Genomic DNA, 13,936 nt, shown 5'->3' with positions numbered 1-13,936 from the left:
GAATTCATGAGGCTGGCTATAGCATCGGCCAGCGTAGGGCCTCTGGGTAAGTTTTCCTCGTGGCCCCCTGACCCCGAAGCTCGAGGACCTCTCGGATCCGTCATGCTGTCAAAATCAAACAGAGTATTAATATCTAAGTCACAGTTTACTAATAGTTCCACGAGCATGCTAGTAATCCACACATCACAACATGCCTATTACAATTACACACAAACCACACTTATATACATGATTATTTATATTACATGACCCGGCGTTGCTTTTTACAAAACCACCACACTACTTCGTCCACTGCGGTTATCTTACATAAATACATCATAACATTTCTCATCAAGAGCTTGCTTCAGCCGTCATAGGGATAGATGCCCAACTCTTCAGCATTTAGTCCTAGCCGGGCCATCGCAGCTTGCAGAACATCCTGGTCCACCGTCATCAGCGTCTGTGTTGGAGGAGCGACAGGTGGGGGCTGATTTACTGAATTCTCACTTTCCGACTCTGGCCCGGGGTCACTTGAAGTATAGGAGGTATATGATGCAGAGGTATTAACTCCAGAATTCCCCTCCATTTCCTCTGGGTCTTCTTCTTCTTCCCCGCCTTCCTGCTCGGCTTCACCCCACTGTTGCATAGGTCCATAGCCTTGTGGATCTAACCCGTCTGCATTGGCATCAGCCTAGGCAAATTGATGGTTTTCCATTGGAGCTTCACCCAGATCATCTTCCATATCGACATCAAAACCTTCTAAATTTTCGTGAGCGTACAAATCAATCTCGGGAGCTGCAGGTGGAACAATATCACCCTCCACTCCTACAACGTCCACCAACTGATCTGCTTCTTCTAGGTTTGGCGGCTGGGGTTCTTCTGGTGGTGGAGGTGGTGGAACATTAACTATGTTCTGAGCAGGTACCTGAGCCTGCATTTCCTCCAAAGCCAGACGAAGAGATAAAATTTCGTCCAGCTGCTGAAACCTTTCCGCCTCGAGCCTGTTAACATTGGATTCAGCTTCTTCTCTTGCCCTGTCTGCCATATTCCTACTGGCATCCATGAATTCCTTCATTACCCTGAGCTTCTCTTCATATTCATCTATCCTTCTGGACTGTTCTCTCATGATCTTCTCCATGTCATGTTTCCTTGCTAATGCTGCTTTGTTGTACAACTCTTTATCGTGTCTGGCACCCATTACCTCCATCTTGACATCTTCATTTCTCTTTCTCTGATTATGATATTCCCTGATGCAAGACTGATGCAGGTTGTACATGGCCATCATATAGTCGGAGGCAGCAGCAACCAAAACATCATGCTCCACGCGAGAAGTATTCTTCAGGGCTTTAATCCTTCTCTTCCAAATTCCATCGTCTTGATGCTTTATAGGATAGAATCGAGCAGAGCTCGACCCTATTTCTACTTTGTGTTTCTCACATAGGTCCGTTAGAGCGGTCATAGCTGCCCTTTCAATTGTATCATTAAATTCGAAGTCCGACTCCATCACTTCATCAAGACGCCAGTTGGGGTTGGTGTCTTCATTTGGGATATGAACATAAACAGTACAGCACTGCTTACGACACGTGTCCTCCTTCCTCCAATAGTACTCCGGAGGGTTATGGAAGCCTAACTCCTGCAGCGTTTTCCATAACAGCTGCACAAACCCTGGCTTGTCCAGGTAATGTCCTCGGGTCCATCCGTCCTGGTCTGTGTAGCATTCTTGGAACATCCTATAAAACAAACAGGGTTAGGTCTAACGGCACTCACCAAACCCAAAAGTTTTTAAAACATGCTTATGCAACATGATGCAACGACTCCTACGTACTCACAGACTCATATACACACTCGTGGAGAAATTGGTGGCATCGTAATCTCTCCCTAATAATATACTACCGAGTACTAGCGACACGCAGCAAACAGTTAGCATCTGCAAAATAAACAACCGGTTAACACTACTGCCACATGTGACTCACGTTTTCTTTATTTAAAATAGAGTCTCAGTGTTTAAATGGTAATATGTGTTGATTATCCCAACCTATGGCTCTGATACCAGCTGTGGCGGAACCGTCCAACTTAAACTGGTTTAAATGCGCCTAATCACTACTGATGCAGCAATTATCCGAAACGCACTTAAAACAGTATAAGTCCGGTCGTCCGTCGAGTGTCCCTAGGACTCCTCGAAAGATCCACATCGTGTCTCATAGCCATACATCAGGATTGTTTCCGCGATGGGAAAGCATCAACAAATATTACATTTTTACATACATACACGAGGTACGAGTTATTACAAGACATAGTTTGAAATAAACTTAACAGTGCAGGTTAGACAGAGGTTCTAGGATTTTAAACATAAACGGTTCAGGTGGGAGATGAGCATTTAAGATTTCTTCTGAGGGTATTGTGAGACTCATAACAATACCCTAGTTTTTCGGGGCTTCCTCTTCGGTGGATTCCTGCGGTGCCTCTGAAAATAGCCACAAGGGATAACCCTGAGTACGAGGTACTCAACAAGGCTTACCCGACTAACCAATATAATAGCTTTTCGTGGAACGATATGATAGCTTTTTCAGTGTACTTGGCTGACACATTTTTGGCAAAAGAGCTTACTAGGAGTGAGACCTTAGCTTTATCTTTTATTTTGATTAAGTTATTACCTAACCATCCTAAATGATGATAAAAGTTTAATTGCAAATGACAAGGTATTTAAGTCATACACCAAAACATTAGTGGAAAGATATAGCATTCATGAATTTATGCTATGATGCTCAACAGTGATCAAGTGCATTCATAATCGAGAATTGCGATGATCCGGATCAATTTACATCCTGCAGGAGAGTACCCTGATCACCAGTTATATACGACTGTCCAGGTCGTACGTAACGACTTTTCGATTAGCAAATCCAATGATTGGGAATAAGACTACCCGGACCCAGGGATGCACCCCCACATGGGACCCCACGTCTGGCCTGATCACCATGTGAGTTTCAGGCTACGCCCCTGCCAATCTCCAGCACGTCAAGCGCGGGTACGAAGTATTCCCGATCAGAGGGTTTACTAACCTACTGGGCTTTACTGGTCCCATACCCAGTAAGTGATCAGATGTCTTTCACTTGATCAAAGGTTCAGACAACGAATCGGGCCTTAACCAAATTAATCTCGCAGACAGAACTACATCCTTAGCTTCTGTCTGCTTCTTAACTTCCAAGTTATCTTTCCACAAATAACATGCATGACTCAATATTTACCTTAAGGTTCGGTAAACCAATTATTTAAGCAACTAAGAAAATTCTAGACTTGGGTTATTTACTAAATGTTTGAACAAGTGGCAAAGATGTCCTTAAAACAAGGTATGATAATGCACAAAAATGGGTTTCAAGCAACTCTTAGACCTAGTGCATTCATATAGCAAATAACCGATAATTGGACACATGAAATATCAACTTCAAAATAATAGGTATAATGCACCGGGGCTTGCCTTGTTCTATAAAAAAGTTAGCACTGTCTGAAGGATTAGCCTCACAAGGAACCAACTCAAAGACCTCTTCAAACTCCGGAGATCCTTCTGAAAATTCCGAGAAATCCCCTTCCGGTGCTTCGGTGTCTATGACAAAACATATGCAGGGGTTAGGAATGCAACTTTTTGAATATAAGACTATACAACTTCCCTTCATGATAAAGTTGCAAGCCAACAAGGACTATACAATTTATCATGATGAAGTTGCAAGCCAACACACAAAACCCGAAAAGATTAACGCAACAATTTTTATTTCCTTTACTAACCTTACCTAAGGCTCTTTCTTTTATTTTTAGAAAATGTTATAATTATTTTCTAGCCTTAAAACCTAATTTCCTATGAGTTAACAATAATTTGTGATTATGAAATGTTATTCCATATTTTATGCATTTATTAAGATTAAGCATTTATTTAATTACCTTAAAAGAAAGGCATTAAATAAAAACCCAAATTTTTATTATTTTCCTAGGGTATAAAAATTTTAATTCATAAAGGAAAATAACACAATCCTAACAAAATTGGTTTCACTAATTTTGGACACCCCTAGAATTTTCTGTGATTTAAATGGTGAGATTCGGATTTAATCTATTTATTCTACCAAGGAAATCTAACTTTTTCCCAAAAAACTCCCCGGCTTACTTTTCTCACGCGCCCTAACTCTACCCCCTCTCTCTTACACTGGCCCGCGGCTCGGACCCACCTCCTTCTCCTATTCATCTTACCCGCCGGCCTCTTAAACCTCTGCTGGGCCTACTGGGCCATTTTCTTTTGCTTCTCCCTTTCTCAAAACCGGCGACGGCCCGACGGCCCACCTCTCCTTTTCCTTCTCTTCCGCGAAGCCGGCCTGCTGGACCACCTGGGCCTCCGGCCTTTTCTTCCAATGGCCCTTCCCGCACCAGCACTTGGGCCAATTGGACTCTCGGTCCACTTAAGCCATCGCCCAGCCTGCCTCCCCCCTCTCTCCTCCTCCCTAACGCGCGGGCCCATGGCACTAGAGCCTTCTTCCTCCTCCTGCCAAAACCCGAGCGCAACAGGGGGCGGCGCGGCTCGCCGGCCGGCACCCTACCGGCGACGGGGCTAGGCCGGGGAAGCATCCCCATGCCCTAGTGCACCCGTGCGCAGCGGTAGCTCCCCGGGAGATGGCCGGAGCCATTCCCTCCATGGCGGCGGGTTCCAGCGCCTACGACCGGTCATGGCTAAGCACGACGACGGCTCGGTCTACCCCGACAACTTGCTCTACGGCTTCCTAGTGCCCCAAGGACTCACCTACAATTGTCCAAAAGGAAAGAGAACAAGGGCAAGGAGGTGCTCACCGTGAGTAGGAGGTGCGGCAGTGGCGGACGGAAATGACGGCGAGTACAGGTACTCCAGTAAGGATGCTGGGCAACAAGTTGACCGGAGTGTAGCTGGGGTACCTGTGGAGGAGTGGGCGAGAGGAATCGACGGGAGATGAGGTGTGGCAGTGGAATTTTTGGTCGGTGGCGGTGGCTTGACAGAGAGGGCGTCGGCGGTAAAAGAACAGGCGGTAAAAGGGCGGCGACGGGAGCGGTAATTATACAAAAGTTTCATCGGTGCATGAACGACACCGTGGCCTACTCGTAGGCTTGCATGGTAAGGAGGTGGCGTAGCTGTCGTGCTGGCGGTCGACCGAAAACACCGGCGGTGACACGTCGGGCTCGGCTGTCACCCCCCCTTCTTGTTTTTCTGATGCTCGAAAATTCAAATCCAAACCACGGTTGATTTTGAATCCGACGGCTCCCCGGTCCTTTAAGCATTGTTGTAGATAAACTTGAACTCTCCAAGTTTTATTTTTGCTCTGACCCGAGATAAACATCCTAACATAGTCGAATTTTGAATTCTTTCCCTCATCTAACTGAATTTCTCTAAAACTTGAAGTTCAGTTCGTGAGTCATTTGACATGGCCATGTACCCATCTTTTAATTCACTTTCAGTGCACCAATTCCATTCTTCTCAGTCCAACTTCCATCCATTTGTGTTCTACAACTTCCAAAGATTCCATTTTGCCCATAAACACCTATACCCTTTACACTATATTTTTCTAAAATTCATTCCAAACCCAGCCATTTCTCACTGTTTCAGACTTAGGCAATTTTGCTGTTTCAGTGACTTGGCCGAAAATGGCAAAGTGCCAACTTTAGGCCTTAAATTAAATTGGTTCCCTAGGTAGTTCTTGATCAACAACACCCCAATTTGCTGGTCCAAAGTCCATACTTCAGTATTGTATAGTTGTCTTGATCCACTTATTTGAAAAATTTGACAGAAATCAAATCCCAAAATGGACATTTGTGCTGTTTTCCTGAAATCCTATTGTCGGACGATGAATAGTACATCTCGGTTTTAATTTCTTTCTTTGATTTTCTTGAGGTATTTAGGACCAGATCTTGTCCCCAATCCTGATCTCCAAGTTCTAAACACTCTTATCCCCTCATTCCATATTTTTGCCAAATTTTTCTGAATTGCGAATTCAGAATTCAAATTTTGGTCAAATTTGACTCGAATTTGATTCTTAGCCAATTTCTTCTCTTTTTCTTTATGATTTGCTTCTATTTCTTCAAAATCATTTTTGATGGCTAAAATAGCAACTGTTATAGTATCCTTGTGCCATCTTGCATACTGTGCTCGCTGCTTTGAGATAAAAAGCCTTTGAAGGCGTGGAATTATTGGAAAGTAATGCAGAAACTATAAGAGAGATACGTAAAATTTGTGAACAATGTTACCATGACTTTGTCGGATGAACAAATGACCAAAATAAAAGTTGTAGATATTGATGAGTTGTATAACTTTTATTTTCATGACTTTTTCATTTGAAATTACTTAGTACCCCAAAATTTTGTTCGACGTTTTAATATTTTGAAATTCAAAATTTGAACTGTCCAAACAAAGTCATATGAAAAAATAACCAAAATCAAAGTGGTACATCTCGATGCATTATAGAACTTTGTTTGTGACATTTTTTCCATTTGAAATCATTTATTACCCAAAAATCTATTGGAATTCCTAATACTACTAATACTATCATTGACATGGTGGACCCACCGCGCCAGGACCAAAAATTGGCCAGCGCATGCTCTGCCACTAACATAGCGGACCAACTACGCCAGACCAAAAATTAGTAGCTACACCTCCTGCACTCCCACGCTGATTCTCTCACCGACACATGGGACCCACCACGTCTCCCGCTCAAGAAGGGCAAAATACACCTCTTGGCAGGTCAGACAAAGGAGACAAGTCCCTGCATACCATCACGCCGCCACACATCTGCCGGTGGCCGGATCTGCCCATCCCGCCGCCACACCGCCATCGAAAGCCGGAGCCATCGGCATCCCTAACTCCCTTCGCCGGCTGACCTCCATGGCTCTGCACAAGGCGCCATGTTGGCCGCCACGCCGGCTACCCGCTGACAATCGCCGGCCCCCAGCCCCCGGCCTCCAGGCTTCTGGCCCCAGCCCCCAACCTGCCAGCTTTGATGAAGGTGATGAGGGTTTCGCCTTCTCCAAAGTTCAACACATCCGGCCTGATCTAAAGTAAGTCTAACCTTCTATGTTCGAATCCACCACTAACTTCCATTGCAATTACCGATCTGTTGGTTCTTTCTTCAACTTCTTTACAGAAACTGAATCCAGTTTCTGCTCTTTCTGTGTTTCATCGTAGTAAGCATTAGAAGAAATGCCATTTACCAAGTATGAGCAGGAAAGGGATGAGAACGTAAAGAAGGTTCAGGATGTTTTTAAGTCTTTGGGTATTGAAGTGTTAGCACGGACTGTTAGACCTGTTTTTTCAAAAGGGAAAGAGGGCAAAGGGAAGATACTAGTGTCTGACAAACCAGAATCTGACATTATATATGATCCATCCTCTGACATTGATAACCAATCTGACAGTGATGATGATTATGATGATGACCTCAATACTGAGGTCAATACTGAGGTGAGATGGATTTCTACGCCAATTTACAAGTTTACATATGTGTCCAGTTAATTAATTAATCTTTTGCCGTCTATTTGAAACATATATTTCAGTGAATACAACAAGACTGACAAGGTCAGTAGTTAATTAATGTATTACCATCTTCTTAATTTATAAGATGCATGTTTCTCTTGCCAAGTAAGACCGATGGCTCCAGGAACTCGCACTCAACAGAAGAAGCAAAAGGCGGCAACAATGGTGGCTGCCAACCAGCCGCCGCGCACGCCAACCAGATTCACCAGGGCCAGTGCAGCCATGTCTTCGCCTCGTGCAAACACTATGACCACTGCAGGCCGTCCGCCACCTAGGCCAAGACAGAACTTGCCTACTAAGTACAATTTGAAAGCCAACCCAAATACAAATGCCATTTTCAGTAGCAACCATTTGCAAGGCCATCTCACTACAAGCGCCAACCAGACCACAGAAACTACACAGTGCCTAGTGCTACCAGACCCACTGCTAACCTGTCTCAGCAACCTACTCCCACAAACAGTGTTAACCGAACAATTCCTGCGAACAACTCGCCAGGTGGACAAAGCTCTAGGCAAAGCAATGACATCAATGAGTCGGCGGAGCAATTTGATGCTGCTAATTCAGAGGGTCATACAACTGAAGGAGACTCAGTCCATGACTTAGTTCCAGGTACACAATATGAGTTTCCAAGCCTTAGTTTCTCCATTCAATATATACAATTGCTACAACTATAATAAAACATTTCTATTATTATTTGCCAATGCAGCGGCCCCAAAGAATGTTCGCAAGAGAACCATGGGTCATGGCTTAGAGAAGATGATTAGTAGAGGAAAGAAGCTGGCTATCGAGGTGGCTGCAGGGAAGAAAAGACCTGAGGTCCCACTTCAAGCAGCAAAGCTGGCATCAGAATGTCGTGTTTCCCTTAGAGACAACCTGCCTATCTACACATCTTGGAAAGAATATGATAATGAGCGGGGGCAGGCAGAAGTATCAAAAGTGCTTAGGAAAGTGGCGGTGAGGCAGCTATTTCATTCTTCCAAATATTTTCATGCATTACAATACTCCCATGTGAAAATTGTGTCTAATAATTCATTTGTGTACGTGGCTTCAGTCAAGGTTGGATGTGGATGTTAGGAATGAGGGACCAAGCAAAGCTGCATGCACTGATATCATTAAGAGGGGAGTAAAGCAGCAGAGGTATAACCTAAAAAGGAAGTACTTCGACGAATCACTGACAAGAGAACAGTTGTTGGCCACCTCCACCTAAAATGAAGAAACATGAATGGATCCTGCTGGTTGAGTACTGGTGTGACCCAAAGAATGAGGTGCATGCCTGCATTATCTGGTTTTGTTAATATGCAATGCAAACTGTGCATCTGAATGAAAGCTCTGTATTGCATTTGTGGTGCAGAAGAAATCTATTAAGAATAAAGTAAACCGATCCCAAGTGCAGCTTCACCAAAGGACTAGATCTAGGTCCTATATTGCTCATCGATACAGCCTGGTACAGATACTATTGCTTTCTGTGTATTCCAATTATAAGGAACTGTGTGCCATTAATTAGTTCTTGCACCCAAATGTGAAATGTTATGGAGACAAACCTGATTTCCTGATGTTTGGTTGGATCCAATATGTCTGCCATTAATTAGTTCTTGCACCCTCTTCCAGGTTTTTTCTTGATGTGGCTCCAGGTTTTCTTGACCTGTCAGTATATGTTTTTCTGTGATGTTTTTCTTGATCTGTCCAGGTTGCATTGATGCGCAATATTTTTTTTATGTCGATGGCCAACTGGGAATCAAATACATGTGGATGTTGATTGGCAAAGCATTGTAGTAATTAGTTGACTATGCCACAGTGATTGCATTTGTTGTTGGCATCAAAAATCTGGAGGCAGATACTTGTATGATCTGTAGTCCATACATATTTTGGCATCTTGATGTTGACATGTAAAAACAATTTATGGCTAATCTTATATCCCATGTTTGTCCAGCCCTATCTTTACCTTCACGGATATCATTGTAATCCAAATTTTATGCATGCTGTAGAGGCCTAAGTACAACAATACAGATCCAGATCCTGTTGATTTCTTTGGGAAATGTATGATAGTCCGCAACATGGTCGTACTCCTCTTGCAAATGAGATATATGTAAGTTACATAATTATTGGATACATGTACTTTACTCAAGTAAATGCCTGGTTGAACACTATTGTATGGCCTTGTTAAGTGGATTCATTCTATGTAGGAACATATGGTTGCAGAGAAGGAAAGAGAACCAGAAGAAGGAGAAGCACAAAAGTCTCCCTCCAAGATTGTTGCTGACAGTCTGAGCCAGATCAGCTGTTCATCCACCTTCCTTCCAAACATTGATGTCACTCGAGTATCGAAGATTGCCCGGTCTACATCGACAGCCGCAGAAGCATGACTGCAAGCTCAGTTTGAGGCAACACCCCAAGCAGAAAGAGAGGAAGTTGCTAGGAAGCAGGAACAGTTGGAATCACAGATTCTTGCTTAGCAGGCCTCACTTGAAGCCAACCAAGCAGCACTTGAAGAAATCCAAAATTTGTTGCGCCAGACCCAAGAAGAAGTGAAGGGGATGCATACCAAGTTTGAAGAGACTAATGCACTGCTGCGAGCTGTACTGAAACTTTAGAAAGATTGAGGTAGGTCTGAATGCAGTTTCTGTTGATGATGCCTTTGCCTAAGCTTTTGCTACCTTGCTAGAACAACAAACTTTCTTTGTTGTTGAAACTTTGTGCACTGTGTTGTCAGAACCTATGTTGAACTTATTTGCATCTGTTTGTATGTTTGAACCTGTGTGATGGAACCGTTTGAACCTGTGTGATGTGTTTGAACCTACAAGCACTGTGTCTTATGCTCTGGAATGTATGTGGATGATAGCTTGGCTGAAATGTGTATGCTTTATGAGCTATGATGACAATGCTGGAAAGATCTGTGTGACATTGGTCATTGAATTGATACATATATTTGAGCCACGTTCATCGTCGAATGAAAAGAAAATTTATGACAACCTCGAGTCGTCTCAAGATGTCTCTAACTACCTTACATAACAAGACACAATGAAAATGTCACAAAATCTACATAATTATATATGACGTTACCATATCGTCACAACAAGTTGTCTAAATCAGGGTTCCCAGGGTATTCATTGTGACGGTTGGTGTATTAGGTGACGAGTTGACCAACCAATATGTGACAGCTGCAATAGTCATTAAATTACAACAATATATAACGACACAACAAAACCGTCACAAAAGGTCATCAGATTTTGTGACAGTATTTGATATTATCGTCACAAGTTACATTTAGCGATGGTCGATATATGACGACCTTCATGATGGTGGTTTTTTGTCATACGATTCATTTTGTGACAAATTTTGTACTTTCCATGACACTTTCAGTTTGTTATAAAGTCCAGATTTTTTTGTAGTGGGGAGTGTTAGAGAACATTTACCATGTGATCTAATTCCAAAAGGTGTAGGTGGTTACATGTCGTAATGGACATGTCCCGTCATGTTGCCCCTTCACCATGTATATATACATGTACAGATTTTATAAGATCAATACAACTATCCATTCATTCTTGTCTCTCGTGTCTTATTTACAGTTGAGCACTCAATTCTAAACAATATTGTATGGTCCTTGTAGTCATTTTCTACGAGTCTTTTGGATCTACCAAACTATAATGTAACTTTGTACTGGAGGTATAACAAATTGTGATAGAGTCGGAGTGCCCGATCTTTCGGTGAGTGGAGATAAATTCGACTTGGTGGAAGTAGACCCTCACGATCCGACTACGACGAGCGAACCCGAAGCGCCAATGCAATCGCTGAACCAACTTTCTGTGGTTACCAACCTTGCTGGCGCAAGATCAGCCTGATCACGAAGATCAATTCCTGTCCGCAATCGAAGAATGAACAAGAAAGAGAGGCGAGCAATCTAAATATCACTTGAAGGTGGAGTTCTGAATCACACAAGGACAGCGCGTATTTGCGCGTGTTCAAGAGTAGCTAAAGCTAGATGTAAAACAAAACTCAAGTCGTAAACAAAAAGGACTCCGACTAAATAAAGGGGGCGCAGCCCCTGGAGTCCGGAGGGGTCACGCGCGCCCAACCCTAGGCACCCCACCTGGGCTGCCCTGTTGGGCCATCTTCTTATTCCGATGGGCCTTCGTTCCTTAACACCATGATGAAGTTTAATTCTCTCGCACGGGCCCGAGTGATTGGCCCAACCGGATGATCAACTGTAGGCGCCTGAGGTGGAGGAGCAACTGGAGGCGCCTGAGGTGCTGCTGGTGTAGATGTACTCGTGGTGTCCTCATCATCCTCCCCTTCTTGAACTGAAGTCGTCCTCGACGGCAACTCCTCATCTTCGCCCACATACGGTTTCAAATCTGCAACATTAAAACTCATGGAAACACCAAACTCCGCAGGCAGGTCAAGGATATAAGCATTATCATTAATCTTGGTTAGCACTTTAAAAGGACCAGCAGCACGTGGCATCAATTTGGAACGACGTAAAGTAGGAAAACGATCCTTTCTCAAATGCAACCAAACCAGATCACCCGGTGCAAAAGTAACATGTTTTCTCCCTTTACTACCCGCAACCTGATATTTAGCATTAGCAGCAGCAATGTTTTGTTGAGTTTGCTCATGCAAGCTAATCATTTGATCAACATGTGCAGCGGCATCTATGTGTGGGGCGTCCTCGGCATCAAGTGCAAACAAATCAATAGGCGCCCGAGGAATATAACCATAAACAACCTGAAAAGGACACATCTTTGTAGAAGAATGCGTTGCATGATTATAAGCAAACTCAACATGAGGCAAGCAATCTTCCCAACGTTTCAAGTGTGTATCTAAAACAGCCCTAAGCATAGTGGACAAGGTGCGATTAACCACCTCAGTTTGTCCATCAGTCTGAGGGTGACAAGTGGTGCTAAACAGCAATTTAGTGCCCATTTTATTCCACAGTGATCTCCAAAAATGACTGAGAAACTTAGCATCACGATCAGAGACTATTGTATTTGGAATACCATGCAAACGAATAATCTCGCGAAAGAACAATTCAGCAACATTGCTAGCATCATCAGTCTTATGACAAGGTATAAAATGAGCCATTTTGGAGAAACGATCAACAACCACAAAAATACTGTCCCTGCCCTTCTTAGTTCTAGGCAATCCCAAAACAAAGTCCATAGAAATATCAAGCCAAGGGGAAGTAGAAACAGGCAAAGGCATGTACAAACCATGGTTGTTCAATCGTGACTTAGCTTTCTGGCAAGTAGTGCAGCGTGCAACAAGGCGCTCAACATCAGCACGCATCCGGGGCCAAAAGAAGTGGGCAGCCAGCACTTCATGTGTCTTGTAGACGCCAAAGTGCCCCATGAGACCGCCTCCATGCGCTTCCTGTAACAACAAACGACGAACCGAGCTAGCTGGAACACACAGCTTGTTAGCGCGAAACAGGAACCCGTCCTGTATGTGAAATTTGCCCCATGGTTTGCCATGAATACAGTGGGTGAAAGCATCTTTAAAATCAGCATCATCCACATATTGATCCTTCACAGTTTGCAAGCCAAAGATTTTAAAATCTAACTGTGACAGCATGGTATAGCGACAAGACAAAGCATCAGCAATGACATTTTCCTTCCCGCTCTTGTGTTTTATAATGTAAGGGAAAGACTCAATGAATTCTACCCATTTAGCATGACGACGGTTCAGGTTTGTTTGGGTACGAATATGTTTTAAAGCCTCATGATCAGAATGAATTATAAACTCGCGATGCCAAAGGTAGTGCTGCCAAGTATGCAAAGTGCGCACTAAAGCATAAAGCTCCTTATCATAAGTAGAATAATTCAAGCTAGCACCACTTAATTTCTCGCTAAAGTAAGCAACCGGTTTTCCTTCTTGTAACAAAACAGCACCTAGCCCAATACCGCTAGCATCGCATTCAAGCTCAAACACTTTAGTAAAATCAGGCAACTGCAAGAGAGGAGCATTGGTTAACTTATCTTTCAAGGTGCTGAACGCAACCTCTTGCGAATCACTCCAAGCAAAGGGAACATCCTTGTTTGTAAGCTCATGTAGAGGCGCTACAATGGAGCTAAAATCACGAACAAACCGGCGGTAGAAACCTGCAAGGCCAAGAAAGCTTCAAATTTGTGTGACCGTCGTCGGTGTAGGCAACTCCCGAATGGCATCAATCTTGCTGCTATCCACCTCAATGCCCTGTGGAGTAACAACATAGCCAAGAAATGAGACACGTTGTGTGCAAAACATGCATTTTTCGAGGTTAGCAAATAAATGGGCCACACGCAACGCATCAAAAACAGCACGCAAATGTTCTAAATGCTCTTCCATAGACTTGCTGTAAATGAGGATATCATCAAAATAGACAACTACAAACAATCCTATGAAGGGCCTCAAAACTTCATTCATCAAACGCATAAATGTGCTGGGAGCATT

The sequence above is a fragment of the Setaria viridis genome, chromosome 7 (genome assembly GCF_005286985.2).
Source record: "Setaria viridis chromosome 7, Setaria_viridis_v4.0, whole genome shotgun sequence".
NCBI classification, from domain to species: domain Eukaryota; kingdom Viridiplantae; phylum Streptophyta; class Magnoliopsida; order Poales; family Poaceae; genus Setaria; species Setaria viridis.
Note: the sequence above shows the minus strand (reverse complement) of the source record.